Genomic DNA, 25,576 nt, shown 5'->3' on the forward strand with positions numbered 1-25,576 from the left:
GGAGATAGTGTATAGTTAGTAGAAGCAAGCTAGATGCTTGGAGGAAGTGCACAAGTGCTTGAAGTAAGTGCATAGTCAATAGAAGCCAAGGAGAGTGCACTGACAAAGGAGGATAGTCCAACAACTTACAACCCTCCTTACAGTATTGAACTTGTAGCTACACCAAGCTCCCCTCCTCACATCACTATTGGTAGTGACTCTATGCAAGTAGATAATACCAAAGTGACTATTGACAAATTGGAGGACCCATTTAAGAATTATGGTGCCAACATTATTGGCAATATTGTAGATTATAGTAGCTCTAACATTGAAGAGGATCAAAAGACTACTGAATAAACTACATAGAAGATGGAAACCAGTACTGTAGTAGCTGCCGCAAGTGTGCCTTCAATAGTGACAATAGTAATGGGAACTTCAACTCCTCCTACTCAAATAGCAACACTAGAAGTAGTTTCAACTCAATTTGATGATGAAGAAGAAGTGAAGAATCTTATATCATCTTTGAGCAAACTTCTTGAAAAGAAGAAGTTAGTCAAGTAACTTGAGAACACTTTGACCCTAGTTTTGGACAAAATGGAGTAGGTAGTAAGCCCTGCTAACACCCCAATAGACATCTAATAGTGTACAAAAATTTTGTGTAAGGCCTTTGATGATGAGTTCTCAACACTTATGAATGTGGCTACCATACAAGCACAGACCAAGCATGATGGTAAACTCCTAAACACCATGTGCACTGATATAAGAAATCACATAGAAATCCTAAACATATGTATTAAGGCATTGAGGTAGTGTAAAAAGGAAGGAAAATAGGTATATGCTAAGTGTAACTTAGCACACATTTATCTAAAACAATATGATGATCAAATCAAGGATAAAGTGATTAAGCTTCAGACAGTCACTAACAACTGATTGAAGCTGAATCAGCAAATAGACACCTTTGAGCCTACAATACAATTACTTCATGATAATATAAGAGAATTACAAGAGGAGAAGGAGAAAATCCTAAAAAGGTTCACTCTTTTGAGAGCACATTTATTCCCTCAGATAACATTACTAGAAAACCAATTGAAAGAGTGCTTATTTGCAAAATCTTCATACGACAAATTTGTGGCTACAGACTTGAAAACAATAGAATTGCTAGCATATGCTTTATGTGCACTTATTAGTATATTTGATGCATTGAAGGACAACTAGAAGAAACAATTTGAGCAGTTAAAGAAAAATTTTAGTGATTGTCTTCCCATACTTTTACATGTAGCAACTAGATTTTGATAGTTTTTGACACCTTTTTCATTGATGTCAAAGAGGGAGAATATATAGAAAATTGCATTGTAAAATTGTAATATGTATGTAAGGGGGAGAAATAAGTTGTAATAGCAAGAAATAAGAAATGTAATCTTTCATAAACATGGATACAAATGTCTTCAATATTTTATGTTATGATTATTTGTTTTGATTGGCATGATAGCATTGTCTAAGTATCAAACAATGTTATAGTAGTAGGATAGTTTTGATGATAACAGAATATTGCCTTGGAATATTCTCTTGCACAATTGACTAGAGATGCATGACATCATAAGGATGATGTTTACCAGTGCGCATGTCTGTATAGTGATGAAAATAGTGATGCAGTACTGACATAATGCAAAAAGAAGCATATTAGCAAAATATGGTTAATGATTTGATTTATTATTTTAAGTTATATTTTCTTGTTGAGCCAACTCTAATAATGTTATATGAGCCGAATAAAGAATAATTCACTATGATGTTCCATATAAGTAAATTATTTTATTTGCAAAGTTAATTTTTGTGGTGTAAAAAAAGAGGGTCAATTGTGAGTTGTCAAAGTGAAAAGTGAATGATTCAGTGATACAAAGTTGATATGATCTTGTGAAATAAGAGTAACAATTGAATGTGACACTTTGATATGTGATGTGAAGATATGATGTAGACTGATATGTGTGTAGTTGTTGTTGTGTGTAGAATCATCAATAAAAAGATTTGTGAAGTACAACAAACAAGTCAATATTGTATGTACACTTATTCCTTGAAGAACTTATTGTATAGTTGCATGTTAGGGCAGTGGGCTCTTCTTGCACATATTTGTATATGATCCACCAACTCCTAATAGGGTTAAAGCAACTCCTAATAGGGTTGAGGCTTCTAATAAAGCCTAGTCTCTTAACAAGGACTCAAGACACTATACATGTTTCATAGACACCTAATAGGGTCAATATCCTTAACTAGATCCTTATATATAGTGAATCATCTAGTGGGTTCCATCCCCACCTGGGTTGTCCCTTGGCTAGGTTTTCCCTAGTTAACAAAATATGGTGTTATGGTCTCTTCTTGTGTATGGTTGTTTACATTGCTTAGCACTATTGGTTTATTTTATTATGCACATTATAAAGTGATTAATAATATTCAATTGTGGGTTAAAAGATTGAAAATATTGATTCACCCCCCTCTCAGTATTATCTATTTCTAACACAGTAAGATGGTCCATAGCATTTAGATGAATCTAAATAGTAGCTTCAACTAGTCTAGTGTATGGTATTTCCAACTTGCAATATGCCTTATGAAAGTGACGGTCGAAGCATGAAACCATCTTAGCTGGGTCCCTTTTGATTGATATGAATTGTTGATGTATCATAGCTAGATAGATAAAGGTTTTGAATTATTCTATGAACAATTTTTTGAAACTATCCTAGTCTCCAATACATCTAGGTAGAAAATTAACATACCAATTAAAGGAAACTTCTCCCAAAGAGTAGGGAATAAGAAAAGAACCACATTCTCATTAGCAATATTCTTTTGGCTGCAAATTTTCTTGGAAAACTTGATGTGATCTACAGTAGTTCTTGTCTCTCCATAGATGAACTTTTCGAAAAACTTCTCAGGATTCTTAGGAAGATCATTGAGTACACCTATCAAGTTGATTGATGAGTATATAAAATTAGAAAAAAAGGCCATTAGAGGGTTTGGTGGAATTATGGGTGGTTGTTGTGGAGGTAGAACTAAAGAAGATGATGAAATATTGAATGGAAGTGTTAGAATTTTAGGGAATCATTTGTTACTATAGGGCTTAGAAAAGTAACTAAGTTTGAGAAAATTGTGTGCACTTGGTGAAGATCTTAAAACTTGCTGAAACAAGGATGATGGATCAAAATCCTCCAATATGCATCAATTCTAGAAAAAGTACACCTCTACAAAAGTATACTTTCTTAAAAATAAGGTGCACCTTGGAAGCTAGTGTACCTGTGCACCTACTGCACCTCAAAAGATCAAAAATTATTCTAAACTTGTAAAAAAATGATTTTTTTTGAAATTGAAAGTGTTTTTCTTCTATTCCAAATGTTAAGAGGCCCTCCTTCTAGTGCCACTTCTATTGAGCTATCATTTTGCATGGTGCTTAACAACAGGAATCCTTTTGAACTCCTTTCTTGAAGAGTTAATCTGGGATCACTCCAAGGTTCTTGGTGATCTTATGACCTATTGGAATCTATTCAATTAAAGATAAATGTATTTATTTATAGGGAGGCCTTATCTAGTTAGAATGATTTAGATAAGATGTAGAATCTGGTTACTATCTCAAAAGAATTAAAAACACAAAAAGAAATATATTTTTCTATTTTTCTATTTTCTACTGAATGCAATCTAACAATGCAAATATATGAATTCCTATATTAACCAAGTTTTTATAAAAACAAATAACAAATATAGAGTAACAAGAAATTTAATAAAATAACATGAAAAGTAAAATCCTAATGGACATAAGCCATGAAAATGATGTGTTTGCAAGTTAAGCCTTTGAAAAGATCAGTGGAAAACCAATGCAAATAGGAGTAGTGTTTCCTTAATTCCACTAATGCAATCATCAATGAGAATTCAGTAACTATAAGATGTTTTACTTTTCATCAAATCGCAAGGCCACAAAAAGTGTACTCATGCAAGACAAAAAGCTATGAAGGAGAAATATAGATGATTTCTTCTCAAACTAAGTACGTCAGTGGAATTTGTAAAATAGTAGCAACCCCTATAATTAAAAGATTTCACAACTAGAATAACATAATAATACTATTGGCTCAATTAAATTCCATGAACATACATTCACAAAATATAACACACTTAGGCAAGAATCACTACACACCAAATGCGAGCACCAAAAGCATATATTATTGCATCAAAAAAATGATGGCCTCCAATACATATTACATTCCTAAATTTATAAGAAATCTTCTCTTCAAGTTGTGTTAAGAGTGAGAGATATCTTTATGCAAATATATGCTTCTAAAGTAATAAAACAAATCTAATTATGTACAAACTAACTATCTAACTGATGTTAAGTAGGACTCCCTTCATATTTATATCATTAAATGGATGTATTAGACTTTACATGTCTTAAAAAAAAGAAAGCAAGAGAAACTAAAAAGAAGAAATCCTTTAGATGATGTAGGAGTGTTTGGAAGTTCTAAAAATAGAAGCTCCATGTTCACTAGGTGTTTGTAGGAGTTAAACTGCAGTCAGAATGCATTTATGATGCATGGAAAGCAATAAATTTAGAACTGGCTGTTAACTATCACTACACCTCTAACTTACTCAAAAAATTTCAGTGCACTTGTGAAAAAGCATACCTTGGAAGCAACACACTTGGAACACCTACACACCTTGGAAATAGGTTTAAAAAAATGTAAAATTTCACCAAGTGCAAAAACTAAAATTTTGACTTCTAGGTCTTGTTCCCCTTTATACTAGAGGTATGCCTAGGTATTTGCCCTTCAAATTCTCAATAATCTCAGTGACTTGACCTATATCTAGAAAATCTAAGGCTACATACTTGTCCTTCACTTTCTTCCTATAGTTTCCCACCTCGATGCAAGTCTCTACAAAATCTCCAAGTTTCACATCTAAATCTAATAATTCTTGTTTAGTTTTGAATTCCTATCTAATATCATCATCATTGGAAGCTTTTTCAAAAGCCTTTTGGAATTTTTCAACAACTACTTCTACATTCATCAATTTGTCCCTTGAATCATCTTCAAAAATATCTAAACACACTTCAATATAATGTTTCTCTGCCTCCAAAATTTTCTCTTTGGTTTGATGCTTGAGCTTATGAATCTTTGCATGTAATATTTCCATTACTTTATTACCATCCACAATCTTCTCTATTCAATCATAAACTTTATCTAACTCTTTTTTTGTATATACCTCCATTAACATCCAATACTTTTGACCCTTAATTGACTATAGTGCTTGCAAGTCCTTGCCCCAAGTATGTACTTCATCCATTAAACCAAAATCCTAATTCAAAATGGCCACTAGCTTATCTGCATTATCCTACATATATGAGTTTACTTCCTTATCAATCTCAACATTCATAATGGGTTGATCACCAATCTTGTCCCTATTGAAAAATGGATCAAGGACATCCCTAGTATCCTATTATGTAACCTTGAAAGTGTAATCACCTAAAAAATGGTCATCTAGACTATTAGCCCCCTTTTCAACATTTTGGCTAAATTAATTTAATCATTTACCTAGACCAAATTGCTAATAATCAATTTATTTAATTATAACCTATAGTTTGACTATGCTATCCTAAGTTCATTATTTGATTAAAAGAACATGTCCCCTTTTAATTAAATAAAACACCCCATTCTTCTAACCCACTTAAAGTGTACACATAAAGTCCTTTTTCTATTTCACAATTTAAAAAAAAGGCTTGTGAGACTTTTGTCTTATGTGACAAGTCAACTTATATGCTATTGGTTGACTTGTGTGTGCACATGGATCACTCCTCTTTTAGAATTCCACCATTGATCATCCACCATCTTCATCTTGATCTCTACCGTCCATACGAATTTAAAAGGGAGAGAGATTTCCCCCTCAAAGGATCCATCCTTATTTTGAATATTGTTATGTTGTAGGTTTTCTAACAGGTTTCTTTGGAGCTTTGTGGAGAACTTCTATTTCTTGTCTACATTCTCTCATACCAGAGCATTTTAGCTTAGATTCATGTTGCATGTTAGTTTAGCTTCTATTTTGCAATAATCTATCTCACATAGCTTAATATTTGGATTGTAACACTCTCATCCATGCTTAGAATATCTGCACTTTTCATATTCATTCTAGTTTAATCTGTAGTTGCATTGCATTCTTGCATCTTGTCTTTGGAACCTCCCATTGCATGGTTTACTAGAAAGAAGAGTATCTTTGAGGCTCATTTGAGAGCCTTCTTATTCTTGAAATATACTCTCTTGCACTTCGTGGATAGGGAGCTCTAAGCTGGCATCCAAGCATTCCAAACTCATGGAATCGTTTGGATAGAAGGGTTTAGAGTGACACACTTTCGAGTGTACAAAAAGGAACCTTTATCTTCAAGGAACTTCTTGCCAGATAGTCATCCTACAATAATCCCTTATATGGATATCATAGTCATCTACTATGTTCATGGAACAATCCTCAACTACATCTTCATGTTGAAATGTCTTGCCAGCCAAATACTACACTCTTCCAATTTATCAAAATAAGGGCAAGGAGAGTTATATACCTCCAAGAGATATTGATCCCACTTAAGCTAAAAAGATGGAATATCCTATCTCTTAACCACACTAAATGGTCCTATAGTAAATGGACACACCCAACTTATTTTGTGTTGCTTCCTTACTCTATTGTATGCAAACAAGAGTTTTCAAGCGATCTCCAACAATATAATTCTATCACTAGGATATCTAGGGAGCTTCTTGGGATTGATAGTGGTACCCACTACCTTCAAAGAAGTGAATATTCAATATTGGATGTAGTCAACTCTGACACCTGAAATCTTTGCCACTACCTCCTCTGACATCCTCTTCATATAATCTTCGTCAATGAACTAGATAATTGCAAATATAAAAGTATCATTCACTATCCTATATTCTTTGTTGTGTTCTAGAAGCTTTTTCTTTATCATTTGGGAAAATAGTATATAAGGTCATGCATTTGGATCTTGCATGCTTCCCTTTTTGAAGAGTCCTAGATAATTTGTCACCCTTGTAGCTAACAGGTATAACAAATATGATGTCATGTAGAACTTATGGTTATTCTTAACTATTATGAGCTACTCATGCAAGTTCTCACTAAGAATATAATTCCAATCAATTGACATCTTTGCTATCTTGATAGTCTAAATAAAATGCACTATCCATATATTTAGGTGTCCTGATGCAGGAAACTCCATGACTCTTTTTGGTGTTCAAAAATGCTGGAGGGTTTTCAATTATCTTGATGAGAACAAAACACATCTAGGGGCAGCTAACTCCCATTTTCAACATGCCCATTTAGACACTAGGCCAACTATAAGGCTTGACCCTTCTTCTTTTTTAGGCTCTGCAAAACCTAGGTAGGTAGACCTATAGATTCTTTATATGGTACTAGTTATCAAAGAATATAGATAAAACCCTTATTTCTCCTTATAACTCATGAAATAATCATCAATCTACAGTAGCTAAATGCAGATCTAGAAATCTCATAAGATGAGTGAGGGCATTCTATTATAGCTCTTCAACATGAAAGGGGAAAAGTGTTTGATTATTGATGTTGATCTTAGCAAAACATGACATGAACAACACAACCTTATGATCCTTCAAAATGATCAATGCCTTATCTATTGGGAAATTCACACAAAACCCTAACACACATCCCTGAAAGTCACTAATGTATGCCATACATTAGGACTTCCTGATCTATCTATCCACTTTGTGAATTAGACATCTGCATCCTTCTGAACCTCATACTCAACTTATCCCTTCATGAAATCTGCAATCTTATGATGATGAATCAAGCATTTACATAACTCTTTGAGTCATAAGCAAAATAAATCAACATATACAACCAATAGGTTGCAACTGAGTTACATATTCTTTGTTTACAAAACACAAAAGATCACAAACAACATGAATGGGAGACAAGATATTAGAATGAAGATTGACTTGTTGTTTCCTTATCATTCATTTCCTTAAAACAAATTACAATAAGATGCATGAAATTTAAATGAAAAGCTACCTAACAGATCAGAACTATCTGTATTCTTATTTCTTGCTATTCATTACATGAGAAATTTGCTGAAGAATGGTATCACAGATCTGAGAGAACTCAAGATTGGAACCTACTGGTTTCTCAGTCACAAAAATTGGAACCCTTAGAAAGAATGAAAGATAGAAAGATATAGCAAAGGAAAGAATCTCGGATCTAATCTTTAAGTGACAAGTGTCCATTTGAAATGCAATCCTCTGTAACTGAATAACTTCTTCCTTCCATCTCCCATTCTAATCTGATCTTGTTTCATCATTTCTTTTACTGACTTGCAAAATATCTCTATTAAAATGATGAAACCTTTTTGAGTCACCAAAATATTTGATCTGCCTTATAAAATGCTAGTGAAATTGGGTTTTTTATTAAACGAATTCTGAAAATTTTTTGACCCAAACTGAATTTTTACTACCTTTTAACCACATTTAGGTTATTTCTATGCTAGGAATCAGTTATGAGCTTTGATAACTAAATTTGGTTACACAATAGGAATTTGGAATAAAACCTCATGTAGCTCAAACAAACTGCTACCTATGCAAAAGCTAACCTTAGAATCAAAAAATTCGGACTTCCATAATTCCAACGGTATATGATAAGGCATATCTATCTTATCAAAAATGCCCAGAATCTCAAATTGAAAAATGCTCTCTTAGTAGAACACTCAGGTCTACACATCTTTTGAATTTAAAAATTCAAAAGTTTTAAAACAATCTAATGCCTTAACTTTATATTTAAAGCCCTATATGATTTTAAAAATTGATGTGCATCCTTAAAAATAATAATATTATTATTATTATTTTTCATTCTTCAGTATTGCCCTGACCCTTTGAATCTAGGGTCAACCTTTAGTTGACCAACTGCCACGTGGCATTATTTGATTTGCTGAGCCCTCTGCATCATCTGACACATCAGCACCACCAGGACCCTTGCCATGTGTTGCAATCCCACTTTCTCACATTTTTTAAATCCCTCGCATCTCCATAATGTGGGATTGCACCGTCCGTCAGATCGTGACACGTGTCACAATCTGGCAGATCCTCTCAAGTTGCTCCTGATCTTTGCCAACTCATTGCCTACTGGGACCTGTCACCACGTGGTGACAGCCCACTTCTCACATTATTTATCTTTTGTGCAACTCCATATTGTGGGAATGAGGATACCGTTGATCTTAGCCACATGTCAAAATCTAGAGCGTTCTTATTTTTGGTGCCATGGCATCGCAGGGGTAGCTTTGATTAAAATATTGCACTTTAACTGGCTGATGTCACCCTTAAGCCTATCCATCTGGCTGACCATGGGCCCAGCGCGTGAGCTTTGATGGCGAGGCTAATTGTGTCGAATGCTCCAGCCCCAATTATGGTGCCCCTTGTCCATCTTGTAGAGTCCATCAATCAGAGTATTAAATGTGACAATATCTGGCAAAAGATGAGCATGCATTATCTTTTGGAAGACTTCATGTGCTTCCTCAACTAGACCCCACTTACACAAAACTTTTATCATTGTTGTATACATTCTAATGTTAGGAATAAGCCCCGTCAATTCCATTTTAGTGAGAAGCAAGAAAATTTTGAAGAAATCACCATCGAAACCAAGACCAGTAAAGGGTATATTGACAAGTTCTAAATCAAGATGGATGCCGTTATGTTTAGCAAAATGAACAAACTCCCTATTGCATGTCGTGGATAGCTTGTTATTTTAAATATGTGGAGTGCTCTTTTCTCAGATTGGTGGCTTTCAAACATTGTCTTTGGCATATGATATTCATTCCCTGCTGCAGACATTTTTATTAAAATGTGCCTCTGCTAGTCCTAGCCGCAAGTTCAGGCCTTCTGCTGTGATGAGTGATTTTTACTTTCTCTACCCTTGCTTAGTGCCTATAGTTTTACCCTTGGTGTTCTTTCTTTTAAATGTTGATTGCTCCCTCTCTAAAAGGCATAGCTGTGGGACTTTCTTTTCAAGACATGAGACTTCTTATTACATTGGCTACTCTGATATTGTGTCTGATAGTGACCTCCTTTTAATGTTCAGTTCTACGTGGTCTTCATAAGGTGTGAGTGTTCCTTCAACAACAAATTCCTTAGCTGCAAGCATATTCTTCTCTTGCGTTGGTAGCTTGCATCCAACTAGTATTTTCATGCTGCATGCTTTGCTTTGATCATGCCTGGGTGGCTTTGTTTGGCGTGGATCTTTATCAATCATATATTTCATTCCTTACTTTTGAATATCATGGCCTCTTGACATTTTTCAAAGCCATAGCCTCTTCTTGTTTTCTTTGAAGGAGGTGAATGACATCTCCATGAGTGAAAATCACAGCATGATTTTGATTTTTGGGCTTCCCCTCTCCAAGCTTTGGATCTCCAAGCAACTTGATTGAATAAATTTCCTATTCTTTTCCATCAACATTAGCTTTGACAAGTTTTGAAAAGAACTCCTTGTGTGTCTTCTCATCTTTAATACTTTCAACAATATCAATATATGCTACTCTAAAGGCCTCGTTTCTTTGCATTAACAAAGCAATATCAATAGCTTTCTTATGCATGTTTTTTGTTTCTGTTGTCCATAAATTTGACAAGTTACAAGATATGTAAACTTTATATCTTCTTAGGCCCATGATTTATGAGATAGTTCATATCCTTGTGCATTTGTTATGTCTGCACTAGAAAGTCCATCCTCAATCTCTTGTAATAGATTTTTCGTGTAGCTTTGTAGCATAAGAGCCTTTCTGTAGTACATCATTTCTCTAATAGTTTGACAGAATCACTAAATTTTTTTTTGTTTTCGAATGACTAAACTACAAAAATGATCCATCAACCATCTAGCACTGATTCAAAACAAATTTGATCACTAAACTATCACTTACAATTCATTTTATCACTCTCCTACTTGTCGACTTTGTGCCAGGAGGTCCATTGACTGGCCTTAGAAACTGACCCAAACAACTGACCATGCCCTGAAAATTGGCACACTAAATCTTTGTTTCACATACTTACATTCTGCCAAATTTCATCTCATGAAAAATTCCCAATCAAGAGATATCGACTATCAAAGTTGCCTAGTTAAAAATACCTGTAGATAAACATGTCAAAAAACCATAAATTGGGTTTGGATTTGGCTCAGAAAACTAGGCAAACTAACACTTGGGGAGACAAAAATTGGGACACTAGTTCTTTGTCATGAGGACATTGTAGATCTATGATTTGGGCTCATGATGAATAACAGGATGCAAATGGCAGACGCTCAAAGTAGGCCACTCAGATTTTGCAAATTTTTCATGACTTGTAGTCTGACACACTTATAGTATTTTCATATTAAAATACAAGGAAACAAACCATTTGATCCTACCATTTATAAGCATAGAGATATGACATCCCGAATAGGGCTCCCGATCAATCTTCACTTCTGTTTACCAGTGAAACTTTTAGGAATTGCAAATGGAATCGCATTTGAAAACTGATCAAATGGATTCTTCAAGATTTGAAAACTAGCAATACGACAAGTCTCAGACATCTACAATGCAATGCAATGCAATAGGAAATTCATCATTTTAGTCAACTAGTCAAAAGTTATAACATGTCAAACAGGGCTTCCCAGAAATGTGTGCCATTTGCTAATGAATGAAAATAATAACTGACCAACTTTGAGGGATTCAAAACCTAGTCAAACAGATTCAAAATGACTCAAAATCTGAAACATAGGTTCTTGGGTATAGATATTAGACACTCCCAAAGTGGAAAGTCTTGAAACATTTCTAGTTGCAAGATATTCAGTTGCAAACACAGCCTCCTGCCGTTGTCTGACACTTATGTGAAAATGCAAATTTGGAATTAGCTCAAAACAAGACTTCGCCAAACAGCTTGGAATGATGTTTTAACTTCATGGAACATGTGGAGATGCTAAATGGAGGGTGTTAGAAATATTGAACACCACTGGGGCCTTATAGGTATAGCCAGGTACATTTGCATTTATGGGGCTTTCATAGGCTTGACTTGATTCAAAATTTTAAAATGGACACTCAAAATGAGAAAGAAATTTTGAGCTCCAACAACTCTACTCAAGAGTATTATAGAATTTCTAATATCTTCTTTCATAGAGCCCCTTGTCATGTCTACTTTTCCTACTTTATTCCCTAGAGGAGTCTTCTCAGTGAAGTATGAGGACTAGATAATTTTAGATTCTTCCTCTACATGTTCCCTATACCATCTTTCCACGTGGTGATAGGTTAACCTGATAAGCTGATCTACTCTTAGAAGATGGAACACCTTCTCTATGTTCTTAGATCAAAGATCTAGCATGATCTCTCTAGTTATACTCTTTACGACTTTTTCCTCAGAGACATAGTTTTCTACATGTGTCATGATTAGCACTAAGGGTTGTATTGATGTTGGGTGTGATGTTCCATAAACTAGCCTTTATCTCAGAAGATAAAATATCATCAGGGACCTTTCTGTGGGTTTTTTGCACAATACCAGGAATGCATTCTAGTCTATATGACCAAGTTCAATGTCCTAGATCTTTGAATAATCTTCTTGGAAGCATGATTTTGCTAGAAAACCTTGAAACTTGAACACCACTAGTTTGGGGACAATCTTTTTAGCAAGGGAGGATGATGAAGAAGCCATTAAATCTATAGAAAAATAATGTCTATTAGTCCAAAGTCAGAGAAAAATCAATTAATACCAACTTTGATGATGACAAGGAAAAAACCCAGAAATCCTAAGTGTTAGAAAACATCTAAAAACTTAATTTAACCTTGATATGAAAAAAAGGGTGCAACTAGTGCACCTCAAAGGTGTGCTAGGTGTGCCTAATCCCTATACTTATGTTTATTAAGGGTGCACATCTAGTGCACCTAATGGGTGCTCTAGGTGTGCACCCTATGAATACTTAGAGCACAAAGGGTGCACATTTAGTGCACCTCATGGGGTATGCTAAATGGGCATTCTTTAACTTTATTAAGGGATGTTTAAAGGTGTGCAACTACACACCTAGATAGGTGTGCAGGTGTGTAGCTTTTTTTTTAGGTGTAAAGTTTAGTTTTTTTTAAAAAAATAATTATTAATTCTTTTTTAAATGTTTTTGCAAAATAAAAAGGAGTGTAGCTACATACCTTTTTAGGTGTCTTAAATTTTTTTTGGTGTAGGTGAAGGCATGGGTGGTTGTGCAACAATGCACTTGGATATCTATGCAGGTGGAGGTTGGGGATGTAGAGAAAAGAAAAGTGAAGAAGGGGTGAGGGGGCCCCAAGTTTTATAGACTTGGTACCTAGTGCACCTCTTTGAGGTGCACACCTAAGTAGTTGTCCACTTCAAAGAGGAAATGCTTCTTCAATGAAACTTAGCACACTAGCACACCTTATGAGGTGCACTAGGTATGCTAGTGCACACTTTAATGCACAAAATGAACTTCTCCCCTAGAAATTTGATTTTTAGAATCTAGGTTTTCAAGATGGGACTTGGATCTGACCAAAGACACTAGGAAAAAATCCTAGAAAAGACTTGGACCTCATACTAGGGAACTAGAAAACCAAAAAATAAAGTAGGCAGTCCCCATTTCTAGGCAAAATGGGACATGCATTGTGAAACCACAACAAGTAGATGAGTAGTGCTTGATATTTCCTAATCCAAAGGTGTTACTAAATGACCTTAGTGATCTCATCGATTCTTCGAAGTATCTTATAGCTTCACTAGGTTTGTTTGAATGCTTTCCAATAGTTCCTTCGTAGATCTTAACTCATTCCTTGGTCAATTTGTGACCTTGAATTTACAATCTTAATGTCTTTTCTAGTTCATCTCCTCATTTGAAAGTAACAATTTATTCATCATGTCCAGCTACTTATTTGTAAGCATCTACACATCAGGTGACCTTTCTTCAAGTCTAGTAGCTATTTATCTCTTGTCTTCTTTAGTCATGGCTTTGTTTTCTTCAACTTTCTTTTTCTTTTCAGTCACTTCACATAGTCTTACTAATTAGATTTCATGTTCTATCTTCAATCCTCTGACTTCTTCATTCAGAATGTTATTCTTCTCTAATAGGTCTCCTATTGATGCATCACTTTCATTGGAATTTCCACTTTCAAATAGTCCTTTGGTGTCTACTTCTTGGTAAAGTGCATCATTTTATTGAATGGCAATATCTTTCCTTTTCTTTGAAGCTTTCCTTAACTCCTCTCTTACTTCTTCAAGTTTTTGTAGTATGATTTGGATGTTAGTCATTTGATTCTCAATAGTCTTTCCCAATTTGTAACCCTTTATCTCCAAGATCTGAACTCTCAAGTTATTAGACTTCTTCTAAGAGAACAAAGCTCCGATACCAATTTTTGAGAGTCTTATTAAGAAGCAAGATATCGAGGAGGGGGGGGATGAATTAGGTTCTATGAAAACTTTTAACTCTTTGAACAAAATAAAAAATTAATTGAATTCACTCATAATCCATCTCATATCTTATATCATACACCATGCAATCATAAGATGTAAAACTTAAATAGATCTAGATATGCATCACATCCATCAACATGAAAATAAATGTAGACACATAACACAAAGATTTTGGTTACCCAGAAACTCTCCAAGGTGAATGTAAAACTAGGGTGGGGATGACACCCATAGATCTCCACTACTATAGTAATAATCTTTTCCTATTAGGGATACAATATTGATCACTTCCGATGATCTTTCCTATGAGAGGTCTTCTTTGTTAAAATATTTACAAGATTGTGAAGTCTACCTTGATTAAAGGATTTAAACTTACAATGAAGTAAGCACTCTATTAGGAGATTTAACTAGGTCTATTAAAACATCTCTTTTAAGAGATTTTCTTGATACACTAGTTATAATATCTTAGTACCTAATCTTTTAGTTTTCTCTTATGGAGTTGATTACAAATCTTATCTCTATCTTGTCTAGCTTTGATCTACTTATCTAATTTTCTCAATTCCACCCTTTCATTGCTAGGTTTCTCTATCTAATCACTTTATCAAACTTAGCATTCATCACTCTATCCTTATTCTTTTTTTACATTCACCATCATCTTTTGCGCATACGCGCACATGCGTGCACACATGCACACACACACACACACACACACACACACACACACACATTTAGGGTTTTTTTCCTTTTTTAATTAAACAATTATGGAAGGTTTTAGATCATAATTGTAATCACCTAAAAATGGTCATCTAGACTATTAGCCCCCTTTTCAACACTTTTCCTAAATTAATTTAATCATTTTTCTAATAATCAATTTATTTGATTATAACCTATAGTTTGATTATGCTATCCTAAGTTCATTATTTGATTGAAAGAACATGTCCCCTTTTAATTAAATAAAAGACCCCATTCTTCTAACCCACTTAAAGTGCACACATAAAGTCCTTTTTCTATTTTACAATTAAAAGAAAAGGCTTTGTGATTTTTGTCTTATATGACAAGTCAACTTATATTCTATTGGTTGACTTGTGTGTGGACATGGATCACTCCTCTTTTCAAATTCCACCGTTGATCATCCACCATCTCCATCTTGATCTCTACCATCTGTACATCTTTAAAAGGGAGAGAGCTTTCTCCCTCAATCAATCCTCATTTTGAATATTGTTATGCTGCAAATTTTCTAACAGGTTTGTTTGGAGCTTTGTGGAGAACTTCTATTTCTTGTCTACATTCTCTCATCCATGGCATCATGGCATTCTAGCTTAGCTTAGCTTTCATTTTTACATGTAGCTTAATCTCACATAGCTTAATAATGGTATTGTAACACTCTCATACATGCTTAGCATAGCTGCATTTTGCATTATCATCTTAGCTTAGTTTGCATTGCATTCTTGAGGAACTCCTTGAGACATTTGCATTCTTGCATCTTGTCTTTGGAACCTCCCATTGCATGGTTTACTAGCAAGAAGAGTATTCCTAAGGCTCAGTTGAGAGCCCTTGAACTTGAAATACACTCTCTTGCACTCCATGGATAGGGAGCTCTAAGCCGGCATCCAAGCATTCCAAACTCATGGAATCGTTTGGATAGAAGGGTTTAGAGTGGGACACTTTCGAGTGTACATTTTTGGCGCCCACCGTGGGGCTTGAATCAAGTTTCTAGCTCCATTTGCTTTTATTTCTTATCTCTAGTTTTTTACAGCAGCATATTGGATCTAATCAAGTGCTTTTGTAGAATTACTACTTTGGTTTTAAGGCCAACCCATAAGTAGATTAGTTTGAAGGCCAAAAATCTAGTTGGTTTAAAGATTTGATCATATCTTTTAAACCACTTGGATTTTAGTTATGAATTTTTTTTAAAAATTTTAGTATGTCTCCAACATGTTGCAGACCGATTTTCAAAGCATTTTGATGTGATTTGAGCGATTTATGATTTTTTTTTATTTTTCATAAAAAGTCATTTTTGATCGCAAATCAGTGCATTTTTTAGAAAAACTTACATTTTCAGAAAGTTTTTTGAATTTTAAGAGGGGTACTTTCTTTGTTTTTTGACTTTTGAGGTCGTATTAGGGATCAAAAACTTGATTTGATAAATCTAGCCTGTTTTGACAAAATCAATCTCTAGGGAGCAAATGAAGAATTATTTTTGAATTTCTTACATTTTTGGAAAGCTCTCTGATTTTTAGTAGGGGTCCCTTCTTTTCATTTCTATTTTTGGATCCGAAATCATAGCAAACAAGTCCAATCTTGTTGACTAGGCCAAAATCAAATAGTAAAAATGAGAGCATTTGTGATTAACTTGCACTTTCTTTGCATGCACTTGGTTGGAAGATAAATTGAATTTTTGAGGAAAATAACCACTTTTTATTGCACATTTTTATGTTATTTCACACTAACTTTTGGTGCTAACAAGTTGTGATTACACGTTGCCATCCTTATGAAAAAAAATTGAAACATTGCATAAAAAGAACGCATGTCAAAGCTTCAAATGTGCAAGGGCTACTAACATTATTTGTAGGGCTGCCCAATGCATAAAAACTCAAAATTTATTTCTTTTTTGTTTTCATGTGTAGCATTGACTAATTATTTATTTTTCATAGGCACATAAAACTTGTGATTGGAGTCTTTTGGTAATAGGAGAGTATGCTCTTAACCCTTGTGGTGAATCAAAAATCTTGACTTGCCATTTGGTTTCAAAAGCAAGAGGTAACTGAATCTTCTTGGTGTTTTTGAGAGAATACAATTGGAATAGGAGAGTATGCTCTTCACCCTTTTGGTGAATCAAAAATCTTGACTTCTGAAAGTTGATCCACTCTTTGTATAGTTAGAATCCTTTAGAGGGCCTGCTCTCAGAAAACCTGAGAGGAACGACCCAAGTGGGGACAAGCAGATTACCCGACTCTTCCAACCCACTATAAACTCAAGGCTATCAAGGACACAAAACCTTGGTAGAGATAGTGTTTGTCTTCACCTAGTGTGATCACTTATGGGATTTTGACCATAGGGAGATCACTAGGCAAGAATGCTTAAGGTACTCTTGTGGTTGTGAGATTGGTTACTCAATGCAAGGTGAGGTGTCCCATAATTAGGAGCAAGAGGAACACTATGAACAGAAGCCCTATCTAAACACTCTAAGTTAGTAACTACCTTTTTTAGCCACTCAACTTCTTGGTGCAAGGATCGATCCTAGTGGACTACCCGGATCACCCCAAGATTTTACACTCACCATATGTGTTCCCTTGGTTATGCTTATGGCATTTTCATGACAAAGCCAATATCTCTTTTGGGAAACCACTTGGTGTGAGGCGAAGGAGCATCAAGCATGGGCCAAGTTGTTGAGTAATGAACTATCTCCTTTAGGCAGATATTGCTTGATGTGTTCTCGAATGTGCTAGACCTATGGAAATCTTTGGAACATACACATGATGATAGTTATACAGCTTTCTTTTAAGACCTCACATATGCTTGTATCATGCAAGGTTGCTTTGTCCCTTTCTTGATTGTTTTAAGACTACTCCATGTGCCACTATCTTGCTTGGAAAGAAATTGCTTTTGAACATCAAACTTGCTATGCTATCAACTATTGTCAAACTTTGTCAACCAAGTCAAAACATCAAATGCAAACATTTTCTTGTGTTTCTTGCTAAGGGGAGTCTCATCATTTGATTTTTATTTTCTATGTCTCTAGTTCTTGAACATGCTTAAAGTGACTCTTTGGTCTTGGTGCTCTTGGTCTTTTTATCTTCATGGTCTATGTCCGCTTGCTAGTTATCCTTTTGCTGAAATGGTTACCTTGATTTCTTGACTGCACTCTTAGGTTGAAAAGTTGTTCACTTGTCACCTTGCTTGCTCTATCTATTTGGCTATTTGGGCATCTTGCCTAGCTATTGACTTGAGTTATTCATGTCATAATTTTCTTGGACATATTGTTTGACAAGTCACTTTAATCTCTCTCTACTATCTTGGCAAGTGAACACTCTACCTCCTATAGTTTCAACATCAAGTTATCTTCTAGGCTCTTTTATGCTTGGATTTGCATCTAAAACTATGGCATTCAAAGCTTGTGCTATCAAATCTCGGTCAAATCTAGATGATCATGATATCCTCCGTGCCGCTAAAGAGTTTCAAGATCTATATGTGCAATACAAAGAACTAGAAGAGACAAATGATCTTTCTTACCTTCATCTCTCTAAGCGCATGACAAAAATGAAGTCTAAACTTGAGAAAAGGTTAGAGGAGAAGATTGAATCATTACATGAATCCTCCTTAAGGTCTTTACATGCATGCGAGTCACCTTCTTTGAGGTCATCCTCTTCTTCTAAGTCTACATGTTCTACTTCAAGACATCAAATGTCTTCATCTTCTAGATCTAAAGACCTCTTTAGAGAACAAGCAAGTGATACCTCCTTTGAGCCTATGCTAAAATTTCATGATGGACCTATCTTTGACCAAGATAATGATGAAGATATGGATGCATACCATTCACTTGAGAAACAAAAAAAGGACTCTAGACATACTTCTAATAGAACTTTTTCTCCCTTGGAAGATTCTTATGATGACACTTTGCAAAAACTTCTTGGTAATAAGATCATCATGTTACCTAAGTCTAGCTCATATGGAAACCCATTCTTGGATATCTATTGTACTTATCATCAACATAATGAGCATAGTACTTCAGATTGCATTGAGCTAAAACATAAAATCCAAGATCTTATTGATAACGGAATTATTGATACCTTTAATGATTCATGTGATGAGGATACTTCTCTTGAGAAAGATCATATTAATGAACCTATGTCTAGTGATGGTTTCCTAGATAGCTCCACTTCTTCCAACACTCATGCATCTCCCAACACTTCAAAGATTTCCAACATGCCTCCATCAAATAAAGAACCTAATGCTTTCCACGTAGACTACGTGTATCCTCAAGGGCTACCTCTAAAAGAAACTCAAGCTAACCTTCACTTGGCTGCAAACCTTTTCCATGCTACTAATCCTAAACATCCTCAACCTTCATGCACTACTATGCCTAATCCAAGCACTACTCCATTCACTCTTCATTCTCCCTTGTCCTTAGAAGTGGCTCCATGTCAAGAGGACTCTCAAAAAGAAAAAGCTATAAATGTCAAGAAAGATCAAGATCAAGAACCCGTTCATCTCTTTCAAGATTTTTCCCCTCCATATCCTATATCTTGTCCACCTCCTAAGTATGATGAAGATAGCACTTCAATTATCTCCCTTGAACTTACTAAAAATTATGAGAAAAGTTCTCTTCCTATGCTATCCAAAGCTACTTGTCAAGATCAAAGGATCCCCTCATGTTCTACTTCTCCAAATCCACTTCAGAATTGTGCTCAAGCTTCAAGTCCTTCTATTAAAAATGTTGTTCCTATCAAAGCTACTCATGAGTCTGTTGATGGCTTTTACCATGTTGCTCACTCTAAAGATGTTGATATCCCTTCTCACTATCCATTTGCATATCCTAATTCTATCCTTCGTCCTCATCCATTAGAGCTAAAGCCTTCAAACCTTCCCTCCATATTGGGGCCTTACGTTCCTTCATCTCCTACACTTTCCACTTGTAGCTCTCCCGTCATACTTAAAGATCAACAAAGACACTCATCCTTGATGAATTTTCACCCATCTATCCATCTAAACTAGTCATATCATCCTTATTCATCCACAAATCCCAATTCCTTTTGAAGTGAGAATAAACATAAGAATCCATTGAAAAATGAAGATCACTATGTCCCATCTAATCGACATGTGAATGCTAAGAAGGAAAATGCACAAAAGAGATCGCAAAGGTCCACTACTCAAAGAGCTAAACCAAAGAAAATATGGGTTCCTAAATCCATCATTATACAAAGGCACTCTCAAGCACCCAAAGAACGAGGAAAATCTAAAGCTATGTGGATTCCCAAGTCTCTTTTAAAAGACTTGAATATTGAAAATATTTCAAAGTTGACATTCAAGCTTCCAAAGGTTTCCATTCCATCTTCTTCCAAAAATCTTTCTAAAAATATTCCAAAGCCTTCCACTCCACTTTTTTCCAAATCTCTTCTACCTCCTTGTACATCTAAATCTCAAGCTATTTCATCCATGATTCCTCCATTGTTCCAATACCCTTCAAGGTGTGTGTCAATGTTGATCTTGTCCAATATTTCAGCTACCCTCATGAAATCCTCTAAAGCTTACACTTACTTTCTATACATGAACTATTATCCTCCATATACTCTTCCTACTACCATTTCTCTTTCATCATCCTATCAACATCTTTGAGCATACCTTTCTATGGTCTTGGCTTATCATGACTTATCTTTTCTATAGGAGCATTATCTACATTTAAAAAGCTTCATCTCTTTCTAAAAATTCAGGAAAAAAAGAAGAGAAAATAGAAAAAATCAAAAAAATGAAAATGCACCTTGGTGAAAACCACTTCTTGTGGCACCTTGGTAGCAAAAGTAAAGAGAAATAAATTTATCCTATGGTGAAAACTACTTCTTATGGAACCTTGGATAAGTACCATGATGAAAACCTAGCAAACAGGCATTATGCATAATTCTTTCATCATCCATCTATCGCCTCTTCTCTCTTTGATCTTGACAATGTTGAGCTATCTTTGCATATTAGTTATCTTATCCATGAGAGTTTCTATTGTGCTCTCCCATTCACTCATAGCCTCTATCTTGAGCTTTATTCTTATTGCTCTATCCCATTGCTATACTATTTAGTTGGCCCCTTGGTCTTGATCATAATAAATGAAACATGGTTCTCATAGGTCTCTTGACATGGCTACTCTTTTGGACTACACGCTTTCATGCTATCTTACTCATTAGCTTTCATCACTTATCTTATATGCTATCGCACTTGTTGGCTTCATTTCTTATCCTACATGCTATCTTTCTCATTACTTCCATTGCTTATCCAAAATATGCTTCATATGACTATTTCACCTCTTTCCCTAGCTTGGGTACTCTTGAGGAGTCAATCCTTGAGGATCACTTTCACTTGCTTCATGCTCTTTTTTCATCCATCTTTGCTTATCCACTAGCTCGTTGCTCCATCATATCCTATACCTTGCTAGACATTGGGAGAAAATGATGTGATCTTGCTTGAGAACTAGTGATATCTAAAACCTTCTAAAAATTTCAAAAAATCATATATGATGCTGAAAAAACCTAAAAATTAGAAAAATGTCCTAAAAAAAATATCATCTTAGTGAAAACCTAGCAATAAGTGCTTTGATGTGTCACCAAAAAAATAAAAAAATACAAAAATACAAAAAATTGAAAAAAGTCCTGAAAAAATCTAGAAACAGGTGCTACTTGAGACCCTTGCACCTTTGTCTATCAGTCTCAATCACCTATTTTGCTACACATTTCCTAGCTTGGAATTGTTTCTTGTCCTCATCTTGGGGGCACAACTGCTTAGCCTATTGAGGTATTCTTGTTCATTAGGGTTTCTTGGACAACTCACAAAATGATGTTTCTCAACACCTCTCCCACTTTGACATCAAGTGTTTTTCAACACTTTTCAGATAGTTTACCTATGGTCTCCGATGTCACAATATTTCTCACTATCAGAATCAAGTCTTGAAGAAATGGCCAAGTGACTTACACACATGCACTTTAACACTTAAACGACTGAGCTATGCTGATCTTTATCTACTTTGTGTTTTGTCTATGATGATTTCTTTGCCATGTGTTCCCTCCATAATAGTCTTTCGAGGATGTCATTGACTAGAAGATTGGGGGCATGGGACATGTTTTCTTGATTTCTACTTGTGGGTATACTTTGTTTGTCTATAGTGTTGTAAGCATTTATGCTTGACCTATTCAACATTTTGACTTACAAATGTATCATCCTTGATTGTCTCGCAAGACTACACTTGGGGTTTATCCTGACGCTTATGCCTTGATATAGGTGTAATATTGCTAAATTAAACTTAAGGATTCTAATCGCGTAGTTATCTTGACTTACATGTCTCTAATGCTTAGATTGGATTTCCACATACCTATCTGATATCAATCATATTCATATCCTCATAGTTATACTAGTGATGGTTGTATGATCTCATGATGTCCCTAATAAATGCTCAATGATGAAATTAAGAGTCTAAATGTTATGCACTTCTTGCTGGTAAACCACTTTTCATATTAGCTTGCATTTTAGGTTCATTTTCTAGCTTAGTCTTGCATTCTTGCATATGGGGAGATCTCTCTCTTCATCTTTTCATAGACATATCGGCTAACTCCTTTCATATATTTCTTTACTTTCTTCTTGTTCATGTCCTTTACCTTCTTAATCTTTCACTTCATCTCTTTTCTATCTTATCATCACATTATATAAAGTTTTGACCTATTAAATAATTTCAACGTCCTAGATTCATTTTCGGGATCAAAATCCAAATTTGATTTCATCTTGATGGTCAAATTTGTCTTTTAAAATTCTACTTTCTTCTGAGCAGTTAGCTGACCTTTTGAGGTCTAATCTCTGAATCATCACTGGGGCATCTTCATTTCTTCATGTCTTCATCATTTCCATACTTCATATCTACTTCAATTCACTATTTCATGTCTAAAATCACCTTTCTACTCATTTTGACCTAATGTTTATGCTATATCCTTCAAGGTCAACTCTAGTCAAACTGGGGCATTTTATCAATTTTTTTATAGTCATTCTTGGGTTCTAATCATCTATCTGTCATCTTGGATATTGCTATATTCTAATTTTCTCATGTCTAGCCAGTTTTTGCATCCCCTTACCTCATTTCAATTTTGGTGCAGAAGCACCTATCAAGACAATGAAGAACACCTTGGTACCGGATGAAGAAAATGGATCAAGGACCTCTTTGAAGATCAATTGGAACATTCTAAGACCAATAATGGCATATTGTAATGAACAAAGTGCATTGAAGGTCAAAGGTCCTAATAAAGCCCTACGGGCAACATGATGTAAAAATGGCATATGAGCCATGAAGGGTAGAATAGGAAGTAGTTTCATGTTTTTTTTTGCATTCAATAAGGTCATTGGATCATTCTTAAATCAGTTGCATAGGTTAGAATGCTGAAATATGCATAGAAAGCAAAGTTTGAAATTTGAATTTAGTTTTGGAGGGAAAATAGTAACTTGCTATTTGTTTGATTAAATAAGCATTTCCAACCAACTTGGTTAGTTGGGCAGGTATTCTAAGGTTTATTTAAGATGTCTCAGCCATATGGAAGAGGGGAGATAGTGTTTGTACGGAAAACACACAGAATTTGTACAGACAACCTTGTGAATAAATGAAAATTTGAAGTTTTCTTGCAATTTAGAGGTTCTTTGAATATAGAAATCTGTTATTTACTTTGGCAAGCTGTTATTAAGAGGTTTTTCATCCATCTTGAGACGTTTCTTATCAAATTACAGTTATTATTGCTGCTGTCACGCTGAAACTGTGAGTTTTGCTTTGATTTTTCAATAGGAAATGAGGGTACCATCCTAGTTTTTGTACATCTAACCCATGGGATGGACCCTAAATGCCCTAACATGTCTAAATAATCATGAAAATGCAAGAAAAGTGAAGATTTGCAGGTTACTGTGAAAGAAATGCAAAGTTGAGTGCTGGAAGGATTAATTTGGGTACCCAAATGAGTGCTAGGTGTTATGCAGCCGTACATCTGGATTAACAAGGTATATTTTTTATTTTATAATGTTTGAAGACAAGGTAAATTCATGTTGAATGCTGAAGTAGAATTTTTGGAATTGAGTTTTGGGGTTTGAACAAGCAAGCCCTAGTTTTTAAGCCATTTTAAGGAGGGTTTTGAGGATTGGGTGTTTAGGAGTGTGACCAAGACCTATAATCTTGAAATTATAAGGATTTAGATCATTAATAGAGACTATTCAAAAGTATTAAGTCGGATTGCAAGTTTGAAGGGTACTTGCTTTTTAAAAGTGGCCTAATTAGGCTTAATTCTGAGACAAACTGCCCTGTTCCGTACAATCATTCCAAAAGAGTGATATTTGATTTTTTTATATGTTATAAAACTCCGAAAAGGGTATTTGGAAAGCCTATTTATTTTCTTGGTGTTTTGGAAAGTTTAAGAGAAAAATCAAGAAAATAGGGTTTGCTGATCCAAAGAAGAGAATAGCATAGTAAAGGGCAAAACTGGTCTTTTTTGTATCTACTGAAGATTTCTGGGTTTGGAAACCTTAGAAACATGTTGGTTGAAGTTTTTTAAGGTATGTAGAGGTGGAGGAAACACTTGGTGAAGGTAAATCCAAGTTTGAAGTCTTTGGTGGCATTGTGTGCATTTGGGAACACCATTGAAACATAGGGGTTTGGGTCCATATTGTGCTTGAATTTGTAAGTTTATCGGTAGATCCTTCATCCTCTGCATTAGGTGGTATCAGAGCATTAGCAAGGTCTTTGTGGAGTTGAGAAGTTGTATATTCCATCATCTTGGAGTCTTTTTTCATCACAAAGGTACTGGTCCCTTTGTAGAAACCTTGGAGTGCCCATTTCCTCCTTGAGCGTCCCAAAGTTGAAAGGTACATTAGAGGTTTCCTAAGATTCTTGGTGAGGGAAAGAGTGTTAGTTTGAAGATTCTATAGTACGGAAGAGAAAACTAGGTTGTGAAAATGCCTCCTAAAAATCAAATGGCTAGAGAACTTGAAGAGTTGAGAGAAGAATTGGCAAGAGAGAAGAGAGAAAGGAGAGAACTAGAAGCATCTAAAGAGAGGGAAGAAAGAAAAATGAGAAGGGAGAGACTACAATTTATTGAAAGGATAGAAGCCTTGGAAAAGGAAAGGAAAGAACCTAGAAGAGAAGAGGTTAGAGGAAGAAATCATGGAGAGAATCATGAAGAAGAAGAAGTTGGTAATACAAGACAAGAACATAAGGCAGCAGATGATCCTGAAGAGAGGAGATTTGTGAGAATCATTAAAGCAGTACAAGGTAATGGTGGAAAGAACCACATTGATTTACCAATCTACCAAGGTAAAATGGATAGCGAAGAAGTACTAGGGTGGATAGAAGCCCTTGAAAACTACTTTGATCTTAAAGACATAGAGGCAGATAAGAAGGTGAAAATAGC

This window comes from Cupressus sempervirens, chromosome 9 (assembly GCF_028749045.1).
Source record: "Cupressus sempervirens isolate cs-2001-9-10 chromosome 9, ASM2874904v1, whole genome shotgun sequence".
Classification (NCBI taxonomy): domain Eukaryota; kingdom Viridiplantae; phylum Streptophyta; class Pinopsida; order Cupressales; family Cupressaceae; genus Cupressus; species Cupressus sempervirens.